The 26,593-nt window shown below is 36.3% G+C and overlaps 1 protein-coding gene across 3 annotated transcripts in view; it reads left to right on the top strand.

Annotated features, from left to right (window-relative positions):
- The window catches only part of TENM1 (teneurin transmembrane protein 1), a 783,454-nt gene that overhangs the window by 574,959 nt on the left and 181,902 nt on the right, over positions 1–26,593 (top strand). The window lies entirely within an intron of this gene.

Raw genomic sequence — 26,593 nt, 5'->3', positions numbered from 1 at the left:
CTTTAATATGGGCCCTAAGCCCATCCATGAGGGTTCTACCCTCGTAACATAATCACCTCCCAAAGGCCCCACCTCCAAATACCATCACATTGGGGATTAGGATTTAAACGTATGAATTTGAGGGGGTACACAAACATTCAATCTATATAGCTGAGTTGTATACTTTTATCTCGGATTTTACCATGTTGAAGACATGATCTCTCTTCTGTACATAGCACCCTCATTCTGCCTAGGGCCCCCACCTGTCACCCCACCCAAGTCTTCTTTACTGAGCAGTACCTCAGACAATAGACTTATTTTTTCCCTTCTAACTTCCCAATAATTTTATTATCATTTATTTTTTAGAGTTTTTTAAATTTATTTATTTTTGAGAAAGAGAGTTCATGGGAGAGAGGCAGGGAGAGAGAGAGAGAATCCCAAGCAGGCCCCAAGCAAGCCCTGAGTGTGGAGCCCGATGCAGGGCTTGAACTCACAAACCATGAGATCATGACCTGAGCTGAAGTCAAGAGTCAGATGCTTAACCAACTGAGCTAACCAGGTGCTCCTTTATTATCATTTATTTTAACAGTGCTTTGTGAGTACATTCTCCCAAAAATCTGGCAAGAGATAATACAGGCATTACAATTAAAATTTGTGAGAAAACCTACACACTGGCTAAGAGTTCTTTTCACTAGATCAGTCAGTGGTTTTTGAACTCCATTTTTTTGGCAACAGAAACTTCCAGTTAAATCTTCTCCAGTTAAAACCCCAATAAATAAAACATAAAATTGGAGCTGCTCGTGTGGACACGGAGATGTCTGAGTTCTAACAGGACACCTTAGTTGTTGAGATTTCAGGCACTGGGAGCCATCTATCCTTTGACTCCGGAATCAATATTTTTAACCCATTTCTAATGATGCTGAACAGATAGGACCTTCTCAACATAAAATCTGTAATTATGTGCTAGCTCTTTAAAGTTCTAATTAATGATTCCAAGTGATAAGCAAACTATAGAACATTATTGTAATTTATTGAGAAGAGTAAGATTTTCAGCTTGGAGAGTATTCAACTTTGGATTTATTCTGACACCTCAGAAGTTTACTAAGTTAGAGTTTTGGTATTTTTTTCCTCATCACTAAAAGGTTACAGAATTTCTATATATATAGGAGTTAATTTAAGAGAGAATAGAGGAAAACTTATATCTCCCTAGTTCCAATACAAATGGTCTATCATTCCAATATCTCTTGCAAATACCTTAAAATACCCAGCTCCATTGGGCCTCCCTGACAAAGCCCAAACAATAAATGATGGCAACTGTTAGCCTTTTCCTTGTCTGTACCCACCAGCCAAACTCTCTTGAAGACAAATCATAGTTTGGGTATAAGGGTACCAAGAAAAATTCATGGTCACCAACCTCACCTGGGCCCTCAGCACTGCCCAGCAATATTACTGCATTCATCAGGTTACCTCTTTCTGTCATCCCCCACAATTACTTTCTCAGAATTTCTCTACTTTTCTCAAACTTACCCCACTCTTCATCCATTCTCAATAGATGGCTTTGCCTCTCACTTTACAGAGAAAATAACCATCACATGAGAACTTCCTCAATTTTCTAGCATCAAATCTGAAATCAGATTGTGTCTGTGCCCATGACCCTCTTTCCTCTTCCTGCTACAATGCAGGACTCCTGTCAAAGGTCAATTCCTCCACTTGAACTCTAGATCCCATCCCTCTCCCACTCTCTCTCACATGTAAGTTTAACTCCAAAGCATACACTAGATCTTTCTCAAGAGCTCTTAAACACGGTCTTGTCTCTCTCACTTGAAAAAAAACATTTTATTTTTGAATCTCACAATCTCAGCTAGCTTATCATCTCTTGCCCCCCTTTTATGATTCAGCTTCACTTCTCCACTTTTGTACCTTCCATTATTTTCTTTTCATTTGGAAACAAACACAAGCTTATAGAAAAGTGTAAGTACAATATAAAGAATTTTCCCCTGAAACATTGAAGAATAAATTGTTGACCCATTTCCTGCAAATCCTTTATTGTGTATTTCCTAAAAACAAGGGTATTTTTCTACACGACTACAATACACCTATTAAAATCAGGAAATTAACATTCATACATTACTATCATCTAATGTTCAAATGCCATTCATGTTTTTCCAGTTATCCCAGTAATGTCCCTTATAGCAGAGGGAGCTGGTGCAAAATCAAGCACTGCATTTTAGTTGTCATGACCCTTTATTCTCCTTCAGCTTGAAACAGTACCTTAGCCTTCCCTTGACTTCTGTGACTGACATTCGTGAAGATTGTACACCTCTTATGCTGGAGAATGATTCTCAGTTTTAGGTTTTCTGGTATTTACTCTTAAGCAAATTTAAGTCCTGCATATTTGGCAAGAATACCACAGAATTAAAGCTGTGTTCTTCTGGTTGTATCTCATCAGATGGTGTTCATTATTGATTTGTCTCACTACTGGTAAAGTTAACTTTAACGCTTAATTAAGATGGTATCTGTGAGACTTCTCCAACTGTTTGTTCTCTCTCTCTCTCTCTCTCTCTCTCGCTCTGTCTCTCTCTCCCCCCCCCCACTTGTAATTAACAAATGTTTTGGGGAGAAGTACTTGAAGCTATGTAAATATTCCATTAGTCATCAAACTTTCAGTGTATTCACTCATTTATATCTGTGTGAACTCATGCTTTCCCAATAACTCAATGGATTATATTTGTTACTATTCCTGTTACTTTTGGTACTCAGATTATTTTGATTTGGCCAGTAATAGCCCCCTTCAAGCTGGCTTTTGTGTCCTTTTGATGTGTCATCATCATTCTTTGAGCACTGCCTTACCTTCTGGCACAATGAGATGTTCCAGTCTCATTTTGTACTTTCCCTGTTCTATCCCTGGAATCAGGCTTTCTCCAAGGAGCCTGATCCCCTTTGGTGTTATGGTATTTAGAAGTCAAGTTCTGGGCATTAAGTGTGCTTGTTGCTGTTAGGATGTTGCTATTCACAAGCCCTGGCAGTAAACAGGCCTAGGGAGTATACACATACATTTACATGCATAATATACTCATTTGTATCTATATTCACTGATCTATCTATAGAAAACCATGGATTTCTATTAATATCTCCAGTTCCAATCCAACACCACAGTGTTCATTCTAGATTTATCCTTTTTCCTACTAGTAACTCTCTTCTCTGACAGACCTTCTCTTTAATTCCCTTTTCCTTAATATATGTACTCAAGTCACTCATCAATCAATTCCATTCTAGCTTCTGCCCCTCATCACTCCACCAGAACAGCTGTCACCAAGTTACCAGTGATCATTGTTTTATTAAATACATTTAACACTTTTAAATCTTCATCTCACTTGACTTTTAGTGGCACTTGGCATAGCTAACTGTTCTGTATATATAGAAAGCTCTTCTACCGATTTCTGTGATACTACATTTTTCTGATTTTCTTCTTATATCTATGGCATATCCCTCTCACTCTCTTTTTCTGGATCTTTCACTTCTACTTGACCTTTAAATGTTAAAGTTCCTCAGTCTTTGGCCCCATTCATTTCTTATCTTAGTCTACATGCACTCCCTTGGCTTTAATTACCAATTTTATTAGTGGTTCACAAATTTAGTCTCTAGCCCTGACCTCTCTTCTTCATTCCAGACCCATAGATCCATCCATCTGCCTACTTGACATCTTTACCTGGATTCCTCACAGGCACCTGAGGTTAACATGTCTAAAGCTGAACTCATGATCTTCCCCTTAAAACCTGCGCTTCCATCCTTATTCTGCATATTGATAAAAATAGCATAACTACCCACACGGTTGTCCGTGCCAAACCGAGATGCCATTCATGGCACTCCCATATCCTTTACCCTTATCTAATCAGTCACCAAGTCTTGTTGCTTCTACCTCCTAAAAATATTTTTTTCATTTTATTTTTTTAAATTTACATCCAAATTAGTTAGCATGTAGTGCAACAATGATTTCAGCACTAGATTCCTTAATGCCCCTTACCCATCTAGCCCATCCCCCCCTCCTAAAAATATTTTTATTATATCCATTTCTCTCTATTTCCATTGCATTCACCCTAGCCCTAGCAACCATTGTGTCTCATCTGGGATCTTGTCATAGTCACCTAAATAATCTTGAATCTCTTCTTCTTTCTACCCCATTCTCCATATTGCATCCAAAGAGACCTTTCAAATACACATCTGATTTTCTTCACTGCCTTACTACCTTTCAGTATTTTTCCATTTCTACTACAAGAAAGTCCACAAGTTTTAGCAAAGTTTAAAGGGCCCTGAATTCTCTGACCTCTGTCTCTTTCTCCAAGCTCATCTCCTACCACACTATCCCTCTCTTTTTCTGTGCTTCAGACACATATCCATTTCATCTCCCTTGTCGCCACATACAGGTACCCAACGTATCCCGTAGGTTTCAACTTCAATGCCAATGTCTGAATGAGATCAGAATCCTGGCACCCTCAAATTAAATCAGGTCACCCTGTCATAGTCTCTTGTTGCGCTTTGTGTTGTCCCTCCATAGCAGTTGCCACAGTTCGTAGCTACATATTTCTTTGAGTGTTTATGCACTAGACTTGATGCTCATGAAGGCAGAGGCCATATCTGCCTCTGTGGTATTTCTACCAGTTAGCACGATGCTTAACTCATGGTGCATACTCAACTAATATTTATGAGATGGATGAATGGATGAAAAGTGGAAAAGAAGTAAAATAGGAAGGAATGGTAATCCTCGCAATGACAATATTTGGGCAAAAGGTAAACTTTCAAACATTTTGATATATCCAAATGGTCACACGCTTTGGGTTTACATAAATATAAGCAAATACTTTTCTCTTTTTAAGTCAGGCATAAGAGCCAATCCGATTGGCTGGCTTCTGATCATCTCACTTTGTGTCATTCAGAAATCATTTTGATTTGGAAACCTTTTTAAAACTCAGTTGCTCGAAAATGAAATTGGATTGTATCCTGGACACAGCAGGAAGGTAATTTAAAGAACCCATGAACATTGTTGAAATTATCATGCAAGCTTATTAAATGCAATGTATATTTAAATTGAAAAAACTTTCTTTATTAAACCTAGATAGATGAATTTTTACAGCTTCCAGCACTAAAATATATTAGATTTGAGAGTCAGGTTAGATTAATTTCTAATCTTTATGGAAATCATTTTTATTAAAAAGTGGAAAGTTAAGAATTTGACAGTTACAGGGCTTGGATAATTCTAAAAGGGTCATCATTTAAATATGCAGGGAAAGTAAAATCAGAGTGCTTTCATGATAAAGATGATTTGTTTATTTTATATGCTCATTTTTAAAGGCTGTTTTAATATTTAGGCTTGTTAAGGAAAATCTGAAATGTGGTGGAATATGTTAAAACCTAAATAAAAGTTTTGACTTCCATTGCTATTTATAAGAGCCAACCAAATAAATCGCAGCTTGGACTTAGATGCTAAAATGAAAAAGATTAAGGGGATATTTTCACTTATAATGTAAGTGATCAAAATATTTAATTTTTATTTGAGAATACATTCTGTAATTTTCAAGTTGGCCAGTATTTTCTACTTTTATAATATTTCACACAATTGTAATTTCTGATTACAAAGCCGATCATTTCAATTTCACATTGTTTCAATTTAAAGGACACTTTGGATTCTGGGAGTGAATGGCTCAGAGGTGCATAAAAACGTTATTTTCCCCCAGGAAATGGCTGACAATAGAGTGGGAGGAAGCTGCCTCTCTCTCCTTTGAATTTGGGTTGCTCTTGGTGCTCTTAAAAGTTGGAAACCAAATGTCAAAGGAATATACCACTTTCCTCCTCCAAAAGAGCAAGGACATTTCTTTAGTGTGTTTATTCTCAGTCTGCAAGGGGCTGGGAGGCAGTGACTGATGAGAACCGACTTTTGAAGTCTCCGCAAGAGTTAACTATCCTCATGATCTAGGCCTTTGAAACCAATGATTGTATAGAATGAAGTCCTCGCTAAATGAAGATAAGAAGGCAAATAGAGATTCAGGGGTTTACTTTTGAGTATCCGCCAGAGAAATTTCGAAAAGGCGTTTACCAAGCACACCTGAGAAAAGGCAATCCTGCTCATAACCACTAATTTCATCTTGTTGCCTTGGTTTAGTGTTATTCTCAGCCAAGTGCCTAAGAATTAACGCTATCCCCTTTTCTGCCTTCTTTTTGTATTCACAGCAGCACCTAGCATGGAGTTTTCAGTATGTAGCTCAGTAAATATCTATCATTCTGCGTCTTCTGCCAGCATTTTAAATTCAGCACATCCAAAACCAAACACAGCTCTCATCCCAATCAATCACTGCCTTTTCCAGACCTTCTGATTTCCCTCAATGGTGCCAACGTTTTCCTAGTCGCCCAGACTAAGAATTTTAGTCACTTTATGTTTATCAGTAATTTACTTATTAAAGATATATTAAGGCCTTATTATACCCGGAGGTATATGGGGTACCCAGTAAGTGTTTACTAAATGAATTGATGAAATAATTCCACATGTATTTATTGAGTGCTTATCATGCATTGGGAAATGTAAGAGAGAGAGAAAAGATTGAGACCTAGCTCCTGCCTTCATCACCTTATAATATGGTAGAGATAATAATGCATATGTAATAAAAAGCTGCAATAACAGCCATAATAGATGTGTAAACAGAGCTCTGTAAGAGCACAAAAGAAGGTAACACCATCCCTGCCTTGGAGCATCATGGACCATGGACTGTTACCTAAAGATGGTGTCATTCAAGCTGCAAGTTGAAGGATCATTTGGGCAGTCAGAGGTAGGCTGTGGGAAAGGCACTGAAGGACAGGAAAACATGATGTAGCTCCAGATGCATGAAAAGGAAGGGGATTCCAGGACAGGGCTAGTAGTCAGATGTGTCTGTAGCAAAGGATGCAAATAGCAAAATAATGAAAGCTGAAGTCAGAAATGTAACGATTGTGGTTTGGTTAGGAAGAGTTTAGATTTCTACGCTAAGGATTTGGGATGTTCATGAGCTTTGAAAAAAACTCTGAAATATTTTTGCACACAATGTGGGACCCGAGCTGTGCTTTGTCCAGAGAAGAGAAACCAATGTGTTAAGGGTAAACAAACCATGGAATGGCTTGTAATATGTAATATGATGAACACTTGAAGGACTCAGAGATTGTTAGAAGAGGAACAACTTTGAGATCAAAGAGCTATTTTCAATTGTCCAAGAGGCTGACCAGTGGTAGAGAGAGTGTATCAACTTTTGGACAGACATAAAACAAATTGGTGAAAGAAGAAGCCAGCAGATTTCAGTTCAAATCAACACATTACTTTCTAATATGGCCAAATAAAAACAGAATTGGAATTGACTGATTTTGTGAAGCAATAGATAAACTTTGGGGAAAATATCAGAAAAGTAGGAGGCTTGTATGTCAAAGTGAGGGGTTGAACCAAACGAATTTTACAGTTTTCCCGATTCCTAAGATTCTTTTATTCTAGCCTATAGTTAGTTGTGGGATGTTTAAAGAAAGAACAGAGCATTTGAGAAACCAATAGCAAGGCTTCTGTGAGACTCAAGAGAAAAGATGATGAAGGACCTGATAAGTGTATTGGAAACAGAAGTAGTCATACTCGCCAACACAGAGCACTTATCTATACCCAGCAGTGTTGTAAACACTTGACACATATTGACTCGTTTGAGCCTTACAACCCCATTGTATAGATGGGAAGCCAAAGCATGAAAAAAATTTAGTTACTTGCCCATGTTCACATAGTGAATCCATGGCTCAGCAAGTATTCTAGCCCAAGAAATCAGGCTTCAGAGTCCAGACTCCCAAACTACTATGCTCTACTGGCTCTCTAGAGAGAGAGAAATAGAAGCGCAACTGAAAACAGAAGGCCTGGCCAGAGCATCAGGGGAAAAGAAGATGAAAACATAATGTGAAGGTTCCTAGTTTTGGAAACTAGGAATATTATCATGGTCTTAACAAAAAATAATGAAGTCAAGGTAAGAAACTGGATTGTGAGTAGAAATTTAAAGGTAGGTTATAAATTTAGGTTATATAAATTTATATAGGTATATAAATTTAGGTTATAAATTTAAAGGTAGGTTATACAGAGTTTAGGGTGCTTGGGGCCTAGCCAGGTAGAACTATGTAGCATTATATTTGTGAAATTGAGAGTAATCCAAAGACTGTAACTCTGTCTAAATACAGCTAAATACAGCCCTGCCTACTCCTAGCTTTCCTGCACTGCAGTGCAACCTCACTGGAGTGTTGGTATTGTGGGACAAGGATAGATGTGAAGTCAACTTCTTTATTCCATTATTAATCCTTAGAAGACAGCTTTTAGGACACATATAAAATATGTCTCTTAAGGTTCACATGACACTAATAACCATAGAGCCTTTTAAACATTCTAATGTTTGCCGTAGAGTAAAATTATAAATTTTAAAACCTAAATGTATTAAGTGACACTAAGTTGTGTATTCAAATGATGTATAAGGACATTTATATGCCTTTGTCTTCCTCATGCTGAGGATTTTGTTGACTCTGGATTCTTTACATTTCTTTTTTCCTCATCCTATTTATTTATAGGGGTAAAAATAAGCTGTAGGTATGCGGTCTGCTGGGCAATGATGGCAGCTTTGTAAATATGTATGCAGCCCTTCCCCAGGTCTTAGAAAGCTGCTTTCCATGCCTCTGTAATGCCTTAAACACTCCTGCATTAAGGATGCAGGAGCCTATCATAGTTACACAGGTTGCCTCATGACAGCCGGCATTGTCTCTCTGGTGGACTGCAATTAGATTTCATGTTTTAAAACCTGGGATCCCTTCGCAAGAGTGTTGAATGGGGGGAAAACAGCTCTGTAAGGCCTTTTAAATTCAGAATAAACTGATCAGTCTACACGAAGTGTCCTTCCACCAAACAGCTTTGGCTTCACCATTGAAGTATGCTTTCAGATGTGTTTGGGGGCTTGAATGTGTCTCTGAACATCTCTCAGTCCATTGTAGAGCTTCAAGAAACAGGAACCTTTCTATGCTACATTGGGAGTCTTATTGCCTTAGCAAAACACCATGCAAGAGTTTTAGATGTGCATCAGGGGGTTAATAAAATTCATTTGGAGGAGAAAAGAGGTAATGTCAACATTTTTTTCAAAAAGGGGAAATAGGTCTAATATCATCAGAGAAAGGAGAGAAAATTCTCCCCAGTGCAATTTTAACATTATGTCAAATCATGCCAAAAAGAGTGCAAACCTTTATGAAGAATCGCTTTCTAACTTTACAATAAATACTTCTTAAGTAGCCACTCTGAGCCAGGACATAGAAATAATTGTTCCAGTAGTAGTTGTCTATAGTTTTATAAGTGAGAACACTGTTTTATTGAGGCAAATGATGTGAGTTTGGTACCCTGATGAACCAGTTAGGCCTGCCCTTGTAGGTGGTCAGACTGTGAATTGGTAGCAAGGATGATGAAAAAGTCTTAGTAAAAAGCTGTGGATACATCACACAAACTTTCCCACTGCTGAACACTCAGTGCAGAGCACATGGCCTACCACTAATGGTAGGTTGGGATTTCCCAAAGTTCTTACTTTCTCCTTAAGGTAATGTTTTATTCTGACAAATCTGGTACCCACTGGGTCAAGTGGAAGGCATTTGTGAAACAAGTATCTAGATTTCGACATTCTTTGGCAATGGAAAATACTATTGGATAGGCAAGTGCGTTTGGTTCATAATCAAAGGATTGAGACACAGTCTTGCATTCCCTAGCCATGAATGGGTAGAGGTTCACCCCAGCCTCAATGCTTCCAGCTTCTGATCACTGAGATAGGCAAAATATGACTCTAGACTTATGGGAGAACATTTTATTTGGCCAACAAGGAAACCAAATTTATTCCAGAGGAAGAGTCTAGATGTTGAAAAAAAGACCAGTTATTTTGTTGACTTTAAAAGTTGTAATTCAGGCATGATTTCTTTCTGTCTTATCGGGTTTTTCAGATTTACCAAAGAACAGTTCACCATTTTATAAACGAAATCTAAAGCCATGTGATAACCATAATCTATGAAACATTAAGCTGAAAGTCAATCCAACTCTTGATCTTCGAATACTAGCTTCTTTCACATTTTTGTTCTTATCCATCAAGCATTTGAGAATCATCTCAAGATTTTTTATAGGCTGGAGTGTGTTACTGTTGTTGTTACTGCTGCTTATATGTTGCTATTTGTACAGAAAGAGCAAGCTGACATTTTGTAATCTCTTCAATCAGATTGTTGTTCGAATGTAAGATAGTGTTAAGAGATTACTAACATATATTGAAGCTCATTGTAATGCTGGGGCCAAGGGACAAGTTTTATGCTTATGTCATAGGTTTTCTGTAACTGAAGAAAGATTCACCATTAACACCTCAAACATACACACACACACACACACACACACACACACACACACAAAATGTAATATATAGCCCGTGGTAAAACCAAATCTTTGTCATAGCAAGGTACTTGTAAAGATCACATGTATGTGGTATTGACGTTAACTCTATGCAGTAAAATAAATGAATTAACAACCAATATTTTCCCAATTGCTTTTCAGAGAAATAGAGACCAAAAAAGTGTGTGTGCATTATGTGTGTGCCTGCATTCATGAGCATGTGTTCTATGAAGTCAATAGTTATATATGTAGTCCCACTCTTAAGTAGAGTGTCTACCACTGCGGAATGAAAGGAGCTGAAAGTAGTAAAATAAAAATGATTCAAATATTTGAAAAAACAATACCAAAGTACACAGACTTTTGTTCTTGATAATATTTCTTATTTGTGGTTGATTCACTTTTGTGATTCATTTTTGTGAAGAACCTGTAAAAACTTTTCAACCCTTTAAGCTGTGTGAGTTCACGCTGCTCACACTTACCAAATCAGCTTACTTTTCCCCTTACTCTTCCTTCCCACACTATTCACAAAAAACAGTGAGAAAATCTTCATAATTTCCCCCTAAAATGTTATATTATAGTCTAACAAAACGGAAGGTTTCTATTTCTTTAGGATCATTAATTCCCAATTCTTGATTTTCCTTATGCTCCCAGCTTGATTTCCTTTGATCTTTAACTGATTCTACTAGATGCTGGACAAGTAGACACATAATAATTCCTTAAATTTTATGAATTTTTACATCAAAGGTGTCCTTTCCTTGTTTAAAATGTCACATTGTGTTATTGAAAAATATCACACAAATATATTTTTTAGAAGCAATAGATATCCAGATTTAATATTTTGGGGTGCTCAATATTATCATTGTCATTATCATCTGGCACAGCCAGAGTGCCAAGAATAACAGAATTTACTTTACTGGGAACTTTTGTCTGAAAAGTAAATCTCAGAGAAACAGTTCTGAGGGAGGCTGTGAAGGATTTACTATTTAATCAAATTGTTCTTTGTCAGCATGCAACAAAGAAGTGTTCCTAGTTGTATCTTAGTTCAATTTATACAAGTGTTGTTCATTGTTGACATGCATAAAGAAACTTATTAAAAATGAAATGTCTCAATAGAACTTTAAAGTGTCTGCCTGTATTTTTCATGTTCTTTTCCACTACATTTTCACAGAAGAATGTTTATATTTTAGCATTCTTTTGTCATATTTTGTAGCCTGTAATGTTAATGTATTTTCAACTAGATAAGAAATATTACACATAGAATAGAACTACTCGTGACACAAATATATTAGAGCAAATATTATTTCCATCATGTTTATAAATTATACAATTGCCAACATCTGTTTTCTGTTAGTTCTTGCCCCACACCTACCCCACTGCTGATTATAAAAAAATTGGGATTGAAAAACATCTTAGAATCGGTCCAGAAACTCCATTTACAACTGGATACAGTCGCAGGGATGTTGATGCAGTTCAAAGTGAGGAATGCTTATTGTTTAAGATCTGCTTCTCCATTTGTAGTAATTTATTTCTTAGAGGATTCCTGTACTCATGAGGATATTGCTTCCCACCTGGATACTTGCAGCGCTGAAACGATAAATCAGATTAGTGGTTGTGGCTCGTATCCATGGAGGGCTTTGGGTTGAGGAGTGCAAGTCCTATCTCCACGAATTTATTCAATAGAGCAGTCCCTAAAGAAAGTTCTTTCTCACTGGTTCCTTATATTCTTTCATAAATTATTATTAAATATTTCAGGGGTGTAAAAATAACATAATGAACAACTGTAAACCTACAACGTACCTGTAGAAATTAACAAATACAAATGAAGTCCCCGTGTATCCTTTTGTGGTCCCATTCCTCTCCCTTCCCTGAAGTGGAAATGACAAGCCTGAATTTAATCATCCTTGTACATATTTTGGGGCTTTTATAAATAGGTACATACCTATAAAAAATTTTTTTCTCCATGTGTTTAAATTTCATATAAATAACTTGTTTTCTTCCTTCATCATTATGTTTAAAAGGTTTATCCATATTGAGGCAGGTACCTCTACTTCATTCAAATTAACTTCTGTGGTTTATACACTGTATGAATGCAGCAAAATTTGTCCATTTTCCTATTGATGCACATTTAAGTTAGGACACACACATAACAATGAATATGCTTCTTCAAAATGTTCTTGGGTATTCTTAGCCCTTTATGTTCCATATAGATTTTAGGATCAGTTTTTCAAACTCTATGAAAAATGTTGGGATATTGCCTGGAATTACACTGAACTTACAGAACTGATAGAGGAAAATTGACATCCTAATGATATTGAGGTTTGTGGGCCATGAACACAGTATATCTCTCCACTGATTGAGTCTTTGTATATTTCTTCAATTCAAAAACTTTTAAAATCTTTGTATTTTATTTTATTTTTAACTTTTTATTTTAATGCCAGTCAGCTAACAGAGAGTCTTGTATTAGCTTCAAGTGTACAATATAGTGATTCAACACTTCCATGCAACACCCAGTGCTCATCACAAGTGCACTCCTTAATCCCCATCGTTTGTTTAACCCAACCCCCCACCTCCTTCCCCTCTGGTAACTATCAGTTTGTTCCCTATAGTTAAGAGTCTGTTTCTTAGTTTGTCTCTCTCTGTCTCTTTTTTTCCCTTTGTTCATTTGTTTTGTTTCTTAAATCTCACATATGAGTGACAGCATATGGTAATTATTGAATGGCATTTGTCTTTTTCTGACTGATTTCGCTTAGCATTATACTGTCTAACTCCATCCATATCATTGCAAATGGCAAGAGTTCATTATTTTCCATGGATAAATAATATTCCCGAGTGTGTGTGTGTGTGTGTGTGTGTGTGTGTGTGTGTGTGTGTGTTTTGGAATAGTTTGATAAGAATAAGTGTTAATTCTTCTTTAAATGTTTGGTAGAATTCGCCTGTAAAGCCATTTGGCCCTGGACTTTGTTTGTTGCGGGTTTTTTTATTACTGATTCCATTTCTTTGCTGGTTATCAGTCTGTTCAAATTTTCTATTTATTCCTGATTCAGTTTTGGGAGTTTATATGTTTCTAGGAATTTATCCATTTCTTCTAGGTTGTCCAATTTGTTGGCATACAGTTTTTCATAATATTCTCATAATCGTTTGTATTTCTGTGGTGTTGGTTATTTTTCCTCTCTCATTTGTAATTTTATTTATTTGACTCCTTTCTCTTTTTTCTTTGTAAGTCTGGCTACAAGTTTATCAGTTTTATTAGTTTTTTCAAACAACCAGCTCCTGGTTGCATAGATCTGTTCTATTGAGGTTTTTCTAGTTTCTATATCACTTATTTCTGCTCTGATATTTATTTATTTCCTTCCGTCAGCTGGTTTTAGGTTTTGTTTATTCTTTTTCTAGCTCCTTTAGGTGTAAGGTTAAGCTGTTTATTTGGGATTTTTCTTGCTTCTTGCGGTAGACCTGTATTGCTGTAAACTTCCCTCTTAGAACCACTTTTGTTGCTTCCCAAAGGTTGTGTTTTTGTTTTCATTAGTTTACATGTACTTTTTTATTTCTTCTTCTATTTCCTGGTCGACCCATTCATTGTCTAGTAGCATGCTATTTAACCTCTATGTATTTGTGGTCTTTCCAGATTTTTTCTTGTGGTTGACTTCTAGTTTCATAGCATTGTGGTCAGAAAAGATTCATGATATGACTTCAATCTTACTGAATTTGTTGAGGCTGGTTTTGTAGGCTAATAGGTGATCTATTCTGGAGAGTGTTCCATGTGCACTTGAAAAGAATGTGTATTCTGCTGTTTGGGGATGGAATGTTCTGAATATATCTCTTCAATACGTCTGGTCCAGTGTGTCATTCAAAGCCATTGTTTCCTTGTTGATTTTCTGTTTAGATGGTCTGCCCATTGATGTAGGTGGGGTGTTAAAGTCCCCTACTATTATTGTATTAGTATTGGTTAGTTCCTTTATGTTTGTTATTAACTGTTTTATGTATTTTGGTTCTTCTATGTTGGGTGCATATACATGTACAATTGTTGCATCTTCTTTTTGGTGTTCTCCCCTTTATTTTTATATAGTGTCCTTCTTTGACTCCTGTTGTAGTCTTTGTTTTAAAGTCTATTTGTTGTAATATAAGTAGTGCTACTCCAGATTTCTTTTCATATCCATTTGCTTGATAAATGTTTCTCCATCTCCACACTTTCAATCCGCAGGTTCCTTTATGTCTGACATGAGTCTCTTGCAGGCAGTATATATATGGGTCTTATTTCTTTTTATCCATTCTGTCACCCTGTGAATTTTGATTGGAGGCTTTAGTCCATTTACATTCAAAGTAATTACTGATAGATATGTGTTTATTGCCATTTTATTACTTATTTTGTGATTATTTCTGAAAGTTTTCTGTGATCCTCTCTCATCTCTCTTTCATGTTTTGCTTATTTTCTTTAGTGATATATTTGGATTTCTTTTTCTTTATTCTTTGCATAGTTATTAGTGGTTTTAAAATATTTATTTATTTTGAGAGAGAGAGAGAGGAGAAAGCACAAGTGGGGAAGGGGCAGAGAGAGAGGGAAAGAGGGAATCTCAAGCAGGCTCCACACTGCCAGTGCAGAATCTGATGCAGGGCTCAATTCCATGAGTGGTGATATGATCTGACCTGAAATCAAGAGTCAGATGCTTAACTGACTGAGCCACCCAGGTGCCTCAGTGGTTCTTGACTTTTGGTTACCATTAGGTTTGAATATAACCTCTGCTGCATATAGCAGTCTATGTTAAGTTGATGGTCATTCTCATTCAAACCATTGTTTACTACTCTCCTCCTCACATTTTCAGCATATGTTGTCATATTTTATATCCTTTTATGTCATGAGTTCATTGACTGATTTTTTTTTCCAGATATACTCATTTTTACTGAGTTTGTGTTGTCTGCCTTTATACTGTCACTTTTGGTCTCTCTTTTCCACTCAAAGAGTCCCCTTAAATATTTCTTGCAAGGCTGATTTAGTGTTCATGAACTCCTTTAGTTTTTGTTTGTCTAGGAAACATCTTTCCTTCTATTCTGAAGGATAGCCTTGCTTCATAGACTATTCTTGGCTGCAGATTTTTCCCATTCAGTACATTGAATATATCATGCCACTACCTTCTGGCTTGCCAAGTTTCTACTGAGAAATCTCCTGCTAGCCTTATGGGCTTTCCCTTGTAAGTTGCTGACTTCCTTTGTCTTGCGGCTTTTAATACTTTTTCTTTATCACTATATTTTGCAAATTCAATTACAATATATCTCGGTGTGGGTCTGCTTTTGTTGATTTTGATGGGAGTTCTCTGTGCTTCCTGGGTCTGGATGTCTGATTCTTTCCCCAGATTGGGAAGTTTCAGCTATTATTTCTTCACATAAATTTTCTGCCTACTTTTCTCTCTCTTCTTTTTTACAACTCCTATAATAAGAATGCTGTTATGTTTGATAGAGTCACTGAGTTCCCTAAGTTTATTCTCATTTTATGTAATTCCTTTTTCTCTCTTTTGTTCAGCTTAATTTCTTTCCATTATTCTGTCTTGTAAGTCACCAATTAATTCCTCTCTTCCCCAATCCTGCTGTTTATATCATCAAGTGTGCTTCTCAGTTTATTGAGTCTTTGTCTTTGCTATTAATACAAAGACCCTTTGTATTAAGGGTCTCACTCATGTCTTCCACTCTTTTCTCGAGTCCAGTGAGTGTCCTTATGATCATTCCTTTAAATTCTCTATCAGGCATGTTACTTATATCTGTTTCATTTAGATATCTGGGCATTGCCTTGTCCTGTTATTTCATTTGGAATAGATTGATCTTTCTCCTCATTTTGTCTGCCTCTCTGTGTCTGTTTCTGTGTGTTAAGAAAGCCAGCTGTGTCTTCTGCTCTTGAAAGTAGTGACTTTATGAAAAGGTGGTCTGGAGTCCCTGCAGTGGTTCACCAGAACCTGGTACTTCAGGAGAATATCCTCTGTGTGTTGCTTATGCCCTGCTGTTGTGTCTGAGTCACTTTTCCTTTCAGTGCAGTCCTCTTGCCTGACTCTCTGCCTGTTGTGAGCTTTCAGGCCAGCTCTGAGGGGACACATCCACCTGGAAACTTGCGAGTGGGCTGACAATGCTAGCAAAATTTGCATTGGGCCACTAGTACTATCTGGGATATGCCAGATCCCATAAAACACTGCAGTGGCTGGAGGCTGTGTGCTGGGGCAGCCAGGGGCACAGTGCAGTGACTTAGCATGGCATGAGGCAGCAGTTGTGCACCCAGCATCTGGCTGCAGCTTGCATGGGTGCCTAGGCATGCATGGCTGTGTACTGCACTGCAGCTATGCAAGTGTTCACACAGCTTTATTGAAATTTGCCCTGAGTCCTGAGCTGAGGCTACAAGTGTCTGTGCAACCTTGCTTCCTACAGGTGGCTCTGTGTTTATGCTGGAGTGCAAGGGAGGGAAATGGCACCTGCCAGCCCCCTCATTTTCAAAGAAGTCCCTCAACACTCTCTGAAACCAGTATGAACAGATCTGTCTCCCATTTGCCCCTGGCATTGTGTAAACTGCCATTTTTAATTTGCCTCTCTGCACAGGCTGCTGTCTCTTTAAGGGTGGTGAGCCAGCTATCACTAGCCCTCACAGCTAGCCCAGTGCTGAGTCAGCTAACTTTTAAAGCTCCAGGCTCCCAAGTCCCACGGTTTATACAAACTAACCGAATTCAACCCCTCTGGTTTTCAAAGCCAAACCTTATGGGAATTAGTCTTCCCCATGCGACCCCCTCTGGTGTGAGGGCCCATTTCTCTGCCCTTTCTCCACACACAGCTCAGTCCCTCCTGTGGGCAGCCTCCCTCTACCTTTCTGAACTTCCTAACCTTTCAGATACAGCTTCTTCCATATGTTTAATTGTGGTTTTTGTTCTGCCACTCTTCAGATCACTCTCTGGTTCATTGACTTGGATGTGGATGATATCTAGTTGTAAATGTGGTACGGATGGGCTCAGGGTCCTCCTACTCTGTCATCTTCCCAAGCTCCTCAAAAAGTTTTTAAAATCTTATGTAAAAGAATGTTGAACTTCTTTGGCTAGATTTATTATCGTAAGTAAAGTTTTTTTAAGTACATGTTCTTATTTGGCTTTGATATATAGACATGATGTTGATCTTTTTTTGTGTTGATTTTTTATCTAACAACCTTGCTATCCTCTCTTCTAATTTTCATAGTTTACCTATACATTCTATTTTGTCTCTTCCTTTTCAGGCTACACATTTTATATTTTTGGTTGCCTTATCATGCTAGCTGTCTCTAGTACAACATTGAATTAGAAGCAGTAGTTAATCGTAGCACTTCTGACTTTAAGACTAATATCTCTATTATTTTATTACTAAGTGTGATAATTACTTTAAGATTTTGGTAAATAACTTTTATCGTATTAAGTTCCCTTCTAGTCCTGTTTTGCTAAGAGATTCTATCATAAATAGGAACTAAGTTTTATATAATGTTCTTCCTGTGTATAATATAATAATATTTCTTTAATCCATTATGAAATGAACTTAAAGTGAAATGGATTAATTTAATGATGAATTACATGAATACATTTTCTTTTTTTATTTTTTTAATGTTTATTTTTGAGGGAGAGAGAGAGAGACAGAGCATGAGTGGGGGAGGAGCAGAGAGAGAGAGAGAGAGACACATACACACACACAGAATCAGAAGCAGGCTCCAGGCTCAGAGCTGTCAGCACAGAGCCCGACACCAGGCTCGAACTCACCAACTGTGAGATCATGACCTGAGCCGAAGTTGGACGCTTAACCAACTGAGGCACCCAGGTGCCCCAACATGAATACATTTTCAAAAGTTAAACCATCCTAGCATTCATGCCTACTTGGTTGTAATTTTTGTATTTGTGTGTGTGTGTGTGTGTGTGTGTGTGTGTGTGCGCGCGCGTTCGCGCATGCACGCATGCTGGTTTGATTTCCAGATCTTTTACTGGAGTTTGCAGCCATGTTTATAAGCGAGAATGGCCTATAAAAAAAGTCCCTTCTTTTCTTACCCCATTTCTGAACTAGATTATACTAGTCTTACAAAATCATTCAGGAAGACTTCTCTATTTTCCTGTTCTCTGTTATTGCTTAAAGTAGAGAATATCTGTTCCTGGGAAGTTTGGCAAAATACACCTACAATATCATGTAGGCCATTTTCAGTGTCATTAATGTATATTCAGGCTTTCTAAGTCCATTTTGTTTTCTTGAAAAGTGTGTACTTCATCTAGGTTTCAAACTTACTGGCATAAAGGTTTTCATAGCACTCTTCTTTATTGTTATTTTTTAATCTTTAGTGTTTATTTGTATAATTTCTTATTTTCCTTGCTTTCTCTTGCCAGAGGGCTCTCTTTTTTATTATTCATGCCAAAGACACAGATTTTGGTTTTGTTGATATTTTCTATTGTTTCTTTTTTCTGGTTTCATTAACTTCTGCTCTTACCTTTACTGTTTCCTTCCTTCTACTTATATGCAGTCCTTTTTCTAAGTTTTTTGAGTTGAACACTTTGTTCATTAATTTTCAATTGTTCCTTTCTATTAAATGTATGTAAGGGTGTAAATTTCCTTTAAGTAACTGTCTAAGCTGCATCCCACAATTTTTTATAAATAGTATACTTTCATTGTTATTGAGTTCCTAATTTCCAATATAATTTTTTTATGTAATCCATGAATTATTTTAAAGTGTGTTTTTAAAGAACAGTTTTCTGTGGGTTTTTCTTTTTTCTTTTTGTTTATTGATTTCTAACTTTAGTACATTTTGCTGAGACATCATGATCTGTATGATGTAAAATCTTTGCCATTTATTGAGCCTTGCCTTGTGAACTACTATTTGTCAGTTTTGTAGGTATTCTGTATGTGCTTGAAAAGAATATGCATCACATAATCATAGCTTTGAGGTTCCATATATATCCAGTATATTAAAGTTAATTGTACTATACAGATTTTCTACATCGTCACTAATTTTTTATCTTCTTATTACTGATTGTGAAATTTTTAGTTCATCTTATTATCATTCTGTCAAGCTTTTGTTTTATCTATCTAGAAGCCATATTTTCTTCTATGGTCTGGATTGTTTGATCTCCCTGGTGAATTATTCCTTTTATCATTACATAATGACTCTCTTTATCCATAATAATGCTTTATACCCTGAAATCTATTTCATCTGATAATGTTATAGCTATACCAAGTTTCTCTGGACAGTAATTTCCTAGAATGCTTGTTTCCTTTTATTCCTAAATTTGTATTAGTATGTTTCAGCATATCTCTTATTAACAGAAAGAACATAACTATAATTTCTTTTCCACTCAATTCCAGAGTCTCTCTCTTTTCAATTTCAGGCTCACTTTGTTTTTATTTACTGGGATAACTGACATGTTTGGATTTATAGCCCAAAATCTTCTTTTCTGCCTTCTATTTATAATATTTATTTTTTCTATGTCTTTTCCCTCTTTTCTACTTTTTCTTTGATTGAGCTATCTTCATTCTTTTTCCACCTCTTCTGGTTAGGAAGTTGTATATACTGTTTCTGTTCTTTTGGGCATTACAACTAATTTCTTTACATTTTATTAAAATATAACACATATACAGAAAAGTACAAAAGTGATAAGTGTACAGCCTAGTGAATTATCTAAGTATGAAACACCTGTTAACTACCACCCAAGTGAAAATATAGGATACTATCCCCAGAAGCTTCCTTTGTGCCCCTCCCCAATTATTACCTCCTCCTAACTTTCCTCCCCAAGGTAACTGTCCTGACTTTTAATACTTGCCTGCTTTCCAGAAATGTTATTAATGGAATCTTATAGTACATATGATTTTACATTTCATTTCTTTCACTCAACAGTATTTTTAGAGGGATTCATCTATATTATGGCACATTGCTATAGATCATCCATTTTCACATCGATACACTATTTTTTGCAAAGATACTACAGTTATATCTTCTATTGTTGATGGATCTTTAAAGCATTTCCATTTTTTGCCTAGTACATATAATTCTATGAACACTTTTATACCTATCTTTCGGTGAATATTTGCTTTCTTGCACTTTTGTGGAGTAAATACTGAGAAGTGGAATCACTGAGCCACAGGGTATACATATATCAAACTTAGCAGATAATGTCAAAGAGTTTTCCAAAGTGGTTGTACCAATTTACACAATCCCATTTAGTATATGAGACTTTTTCTTACTTCACATTGTCATCAACACTTATTACTAACAGTCTTTTAGATTTGAACCATTCTTCTGGGTGTGCAGTGATATTTCATTGTTATTTGATTTTGTATCTCTTTGATAAGTGATGATGCCAAGTATGTTTTCATATACTTTTGTAGATTTTGATATCCTCTTTTATGAAATACCTCTTCAGGTCTCTTGCTCATTTTTGTATTGAGTTATGTGTCTTGTTATTATTGATTTGAAGAAATTCTTTGTATATCCTGGATACAAGCTGTTTTTCAGTTATACGTGCTGTGAATATATTCTACCACTTATAACATTTTTGCTTTTTTTCTTTTTTTTAATGTTTATTTCTGAGACAGAGAGACAGAGCATGAGTGGGGGAGGGGCAGAGAGGGAGACACAGAATCAGAAGCAGGCTCCAGGCTCTGAACTGTCAGCACAGAGCCCGACGCGGGGCTCAAACTTACAAACCTTGAGATCATGACCTGAGCTGAAGTCAGTCGTTCAACCGACTGAGCCACCCAGGCGCCCCTCACATATTAATTCTAATAATTTATCTATATAGATTATTTTTGTAGTTTGTATGCACACAGCCATCCTATCTTTGAATAATGATGGCTATATTTATTCCTCTTCAGTTTTTATCATTTTTTTCTCTTTCTTACATTATTACACTGGCTAGGGCCTCTAAAATTATGTTGTATAGAAGTGATGATCATAGGCATCTTTTCTCAGTCTCAGTAATAGAAAAATTTTCAACATCTCACTATTAAATGTGATGTTTGCTGTGGGTTTTTTGTAGCTAATCTTTGTCAGATTAAAGTTCCTCTTAGTCTTAGTTTGCTATAAGTCTTTATCATGAATAAATGTTTAGTATTTTACCAAATACTTATATATCTATTTAGATGATCATATGATTTTTTTCTTTTATTCCATATATGTGATGAATTACATTGATTTCAGATGTTAACGTAATCATGTATTCTTAGAATAAGCAAAAATTGGTCATTATATTAGTTCATGTTATGTAATGCTTGATTTGTTGTGTTGGTATTTGTTTAAGATTTTTGCATTCAGGGGGGCCTGGGTGGCTCAGTTGGTTAAGCGTCCAACTTCAGCTCAGGTCATGATCTCATGGTTCATGGGTTCGAGCCCTGTGTCGGACGTTGGGCTGTGTGCCGACAGCTCAGAGCCTGGAGCCTGCTTCAGATTCTGTGTCTCCTTCTCTTTCTGCCACTCGCCTGCTCATGCTCTGTCTCTCTCTGTCTCTCAAAAATAAATAAAGGTTAAAAAATTGTTTTAAAAAAGATTTTTGCATTCATATGAGTGAGATTGTCCTATATTTTTTTCCTATAATATCCTTGTAAGAATTTTATATCAAGGTTATGCTGGCCTCATAACTCATATGGTGGTGTTTCCTCTATTCTTTGGAAATGGTTATTCAAGACTGGCACCTTTTCTTCCTTAAAAAAGTTTGGTATATTTACAAGTGAAGTCATCTGAGCCTGTGATTTTCTTTGTGGGAATATTTTTCATTGTGGATTCAGGTTCTTTATAGAAGCTATTCAGTTTCCTTTTGTATGTATGTTTGTTATTGTAAGTTGTGTTTGCTAGGAATTTGTCCATTTCATTGAAATTTTCAAATGTATTGAAAAGTTGTTTTTAATATTCTTTTATAATGTTTTATGTTTATATAGTCAGTAGCAATCCCATCTTTTTCATTCATGATATTGGTTATTTGGGTCTTCTGTATTTTCTTCTTGATCCGTCCCTATCAGAAGTTTATCAGGGTTTTTTGGGCTATGCAAATTTTCAAGTATTGGCTTTCTGTTTGTTACTATTTAATTAATTTCAGCTCTTATAATTACCATTTTCTGTCTTCTACGTTCCTTGAGTTTACTTTGCTTTTTTTTTTTTCTAACTTCTTAGAATGGATGCATGGGTCATTGTTTTCTGCTGGTTTTCCTTTCTACCTTATGGGTTTTCCTATATGCATGGATTGAGTTATACAAATCTTGGGATGTCCATTCTATTTTCATTCATTTCAAAGTATTTTCTACTTTCCATGATGATTTCTCTTTTTTGTTGTTGTTCCATCATTTTTTCAGAGGGATATTTTGTAATTTCCAAATGTATGTGCATTTTATAGTTATCTTTTTTGTTTGTATTTTGATTTCGAGTCTTATTCCACAGTGGGCAAAAAACATGCTATAAATAGTTGCAGAACTTTGAAATACATTGAGACTTGCTTTATAGCCCAGCATGTGGTCAATATTTGTAAATGTTCCGTGAGCACTTGAAAATTATTTGCATCTTTTAGCCATTTATGACAGTGCTCTATATGTGGCAATTAGATCAGATTTGTTAATCATGCTACTCAGATATTTCATATCCTTTCTTATTTGTTGTCTGCTTGTTCTATCATCAATTCATGAGAAAGGGGGTCGTTAAAGTCCCTCACTATGATTATAAATTTGTTTTTTTCTCTTTTTTGTTCATTCAATTATGGTGCATATATTTGGCTGGATATTATCTTCAGTATTAGAAATTTCTTAGCCATTATGTAGTCAAATATTTTTTTCTGCACTCATGAGACTGACAAAAGCTCTACTCAGTTTCTGAGTCTTCCAGCTGCCTCTACCAGAATTGACAGCTACTTCTAGAGGAAAAGCATCCATAAATGTCAGACCCACCTCTCTTGGTTTTCTTTTTTTCCTGGAATGTAGCCCAGTAATAATTTACTCTTTTGTGAACCCCAATAATGTGTAACAGATTTTTAAATATATTTTGTGTAGATTTTCCGGTTCCCATCAGGAAAGAATACTAAAAATTACCTAGGTCACAGTTCCTAGAAAATTCCACCTTTAAATATTTATATATATACTCGACAGAGTATCTTACTTAATTCCTGAATAGTACAAAGTTTTGGAAATATTTCATTCAGGGAACCCTATTGCACTTATTATTATTATTATTATTATTATTATTATGTAGTATTTTATTTCAATATTGCTTTCTAACTCCAAAATTTAGTAGTAGGAGGAGTATAGTTAATGCTTTTTTTGCCATCGCTCTGGGTGAGTGGATAGAGTTTATTAGTCGCCATCTCACTGAGATTGCATCCCTTCAAGGGTCCCTGCTTTCTGCAGGAGTTTTAGTCCAACTCCCCATCTTAATGAGCCAAAAAACTCATCCCTTTTTCCTCTGTGGAAGTAAATACCCAAGCCCCTAGTTGTTACTGGGTATAATAACCACTCAAAGCTGCCAGAAGATTGACTTACACACTGACTTCTTTGGCTGTTAGCACCCTCTTTGCTTCTGACATTTGATAATTCTGTTTTATTGTGAGCCAAGACATGTAATTTTTTTTAAATTACTACATTATCGTCAACATTTCTAAGGTTTATATTGAGATGATTTAAGGATAACCTAATCTGCCATTTTGCTGATACTATTCATCTAGTCCTCTTACTTTTCAGGAAATCACCAGAATGGTATATTTTTCTATGCCTAAAATTTATAGTTATATAAAACAATGTATACAAAATATTTGCCTCTTACTGTTTCTGTTAGCTCTGACTTGATTGGCTTTGACCAGTTTAGCTCCCTAATCTTAGAAAGGCCCTTTCAGTTCTGCCTTGGGGGAGGCCATTAAAGGAGCATAATTACAATCTCAGATTCACTACAAGAACTGAAATTATGAATCCAGGTTATCAGTTAGAGATTCAGAACCAAAATATAGAGAGTAGGTGCTATTTCAAGATCAACCTACTTGAATTACCATTTATTAGGCAACCCTCCCCTTTTTGTATTTTCTGGATTCTATACTTTTCTTACAATCTGGTGATCCCACACAGTTTTCCATCCACTCTTCTACCCATTCAAATCTGACTTTACCGGCCGCTACTTAATCAGTATAGCTCTTCCTAAAGCCACCAACTTCCATATTGAAAAATTCAGTGGCACTTCTCTGCCTAAATCTCACTTGACTTCTCAGTAATAGTATACTGCTAGCTACTCTCTTCTTGAAAAAAGGTCCTCTTTTGGCTTTAGTTAGGCCACAATCTCCTGGATTTCCTCCTATCGCTCACTACCTACCTCTCCTTGCCAGTCTCCTTTTGATGGCTCCTCTTTTTATACCCTTATCTTTTAATCATGAGATACCTTAGGGCTCATTTCAGGAGTTGTCTATCTTCCCTCCTTGGGGATATCATCTAGTCCCATGCCTTTACATACCACCTTTGTGCTAATGATTGCCAATTTCATATCTCCAGCCCTGCCTGGCCTGTCAAATTCACTTGGCTGTCTATACATTATCTCAAGGTTAATGTTTGATCTTCTATCCTTATTCTTCCCTTAACCTTTCCCATTTCAGTAATGGCAGCAGTATCCACCTACTTGTTTAAGCCAAAACTTTCATTTTTCCCTTTCCTTCAATTCCCATATCTAGTCTTGAGGAACTTCTATGGGTTCTACCTCCAAAATATGTCTCAAATCTGTCCAATAACCATGTGAGATGTAATTATTACTTCCATTGTGTAGTAAAATGAGCAGAGATTAAGAGAACATGTTAGCAATTTTCCTAAGGGTACAAACCTTTAAGCAGAGGAATCCTTACCTCATGTCCACTATTCTTTCTATCATACTTTGACCCACAGAGAATACTTGTGAATGAATTAACAAACAAACAAGTTGATTTATAGAGTAATAAAATCTATAGCCATGGGTTTATCAGAAGAATATTCTCACCTACTGAAAAATAACTACTATCTGTAGAGTCGAAAATTTTGTTACATAGAAAGAGCCTTGTTATAGGTAATATAGGGTAATACTGATACCATCACTTGTCATTACCTCTTAATACATAAAACCAGTTTCAGAATTTGAGATTATGAAAGATAGATCACTTGGCTTCCAGAACACTCTCTGTTTCTTTCAAGGGTATATGGCCAATTGTACCCAAAACCTGTTGTGTTACTTCTATCGCATTCTTTCCATAGGCTTTTATCCCCGATTTCCTCCTCCAGCAAGGGTATTCGGTCAAGAAAAAGGTTTGCCAAACTTTTATTTTAGCTTCTCTACTGTCATGACTTTATTAATATTCAGCATTTCTCAAAAACAAGTCAAGGGGACGAGGAGAGAACCTCAGCAGAGCTGTATACAACTTGATTATATTGGCCAAATTATGAATGACATTTCAAGATAAGACTATATTTTAATCAACCAGGATTCATTTTAAATGCTTAAAATAAATGCAGTTATTGTTTGTATGTTCAGGGAAACCAGTTGATTACCATCACTGGCAGCTTTACCTTTTGTATATTATAAATTTTATTAGAAAAGCTCTTTCTTTCCAATTGTAGAACCTCTCTTTCTGAATGAAATTAGAGCACTATTTTACCATGTGTGCGTGTGTTTTCCTCAGTGATTGCTTGTAGCATCATAAAATCCTTGTAACATTATTTGTGATCTTAATGAATTTTTAGTGAAACCCACTTGACATTTGTTTGGCATTGACTTCATTTCTAAGCCTTGAATGCCATTATCATTTTATGGACTTTTCAAAATCAATTTGACTTCAGGTTTATTTTATACTTAGAGACTTAACTATCTTTTTTATAGAGTTCCTTGCACAGTCACTCAAATGCTAGAGGTCTTTGTGACTTTTTTTTGAATTTTTTAATGTTTATCTTTGAGAGAGAGAGACACACACACACACAGAGTATGAGTGGGGGAGGGGCAGAGAGAGAGGGAGACACAGAATCCGAAGCAGGCTCCAGGCTCCGAGCTGTCAGCACAGAGCCTGACATGGGGCTCGAACTCACAAACCATGAGATCATGACCTGAGCCGAGGTGGGACGCTCAAATGACTGAGCCACCCAGGTGCCCCGTGACATTTAGTTTATATATTTAAAATATAAATGTAGAGTGGGATTTTTGGTAATTCTAATGTCTTTTGGGAAGAGTAGACTCTGGTTTTA

This window comes from Leopardus geoffroyi, chromosome X, assembly GCF_018350155.1.
Source record: "Leopardus geoffroyi isolate Oge1 chromosome X, O.geoffroyi_Oge1_pat1.0, whole genome shotgun sequence".
Lineage (NCBI taxonomy): Eukaryota > Metazoa > Chordata > Mammalia > Carnivora > Felidae > Leopardus > Leopardus geoffroyi.
This window is presented reverse-complemented; position numbering and strand designations above follow the sequence as displayed.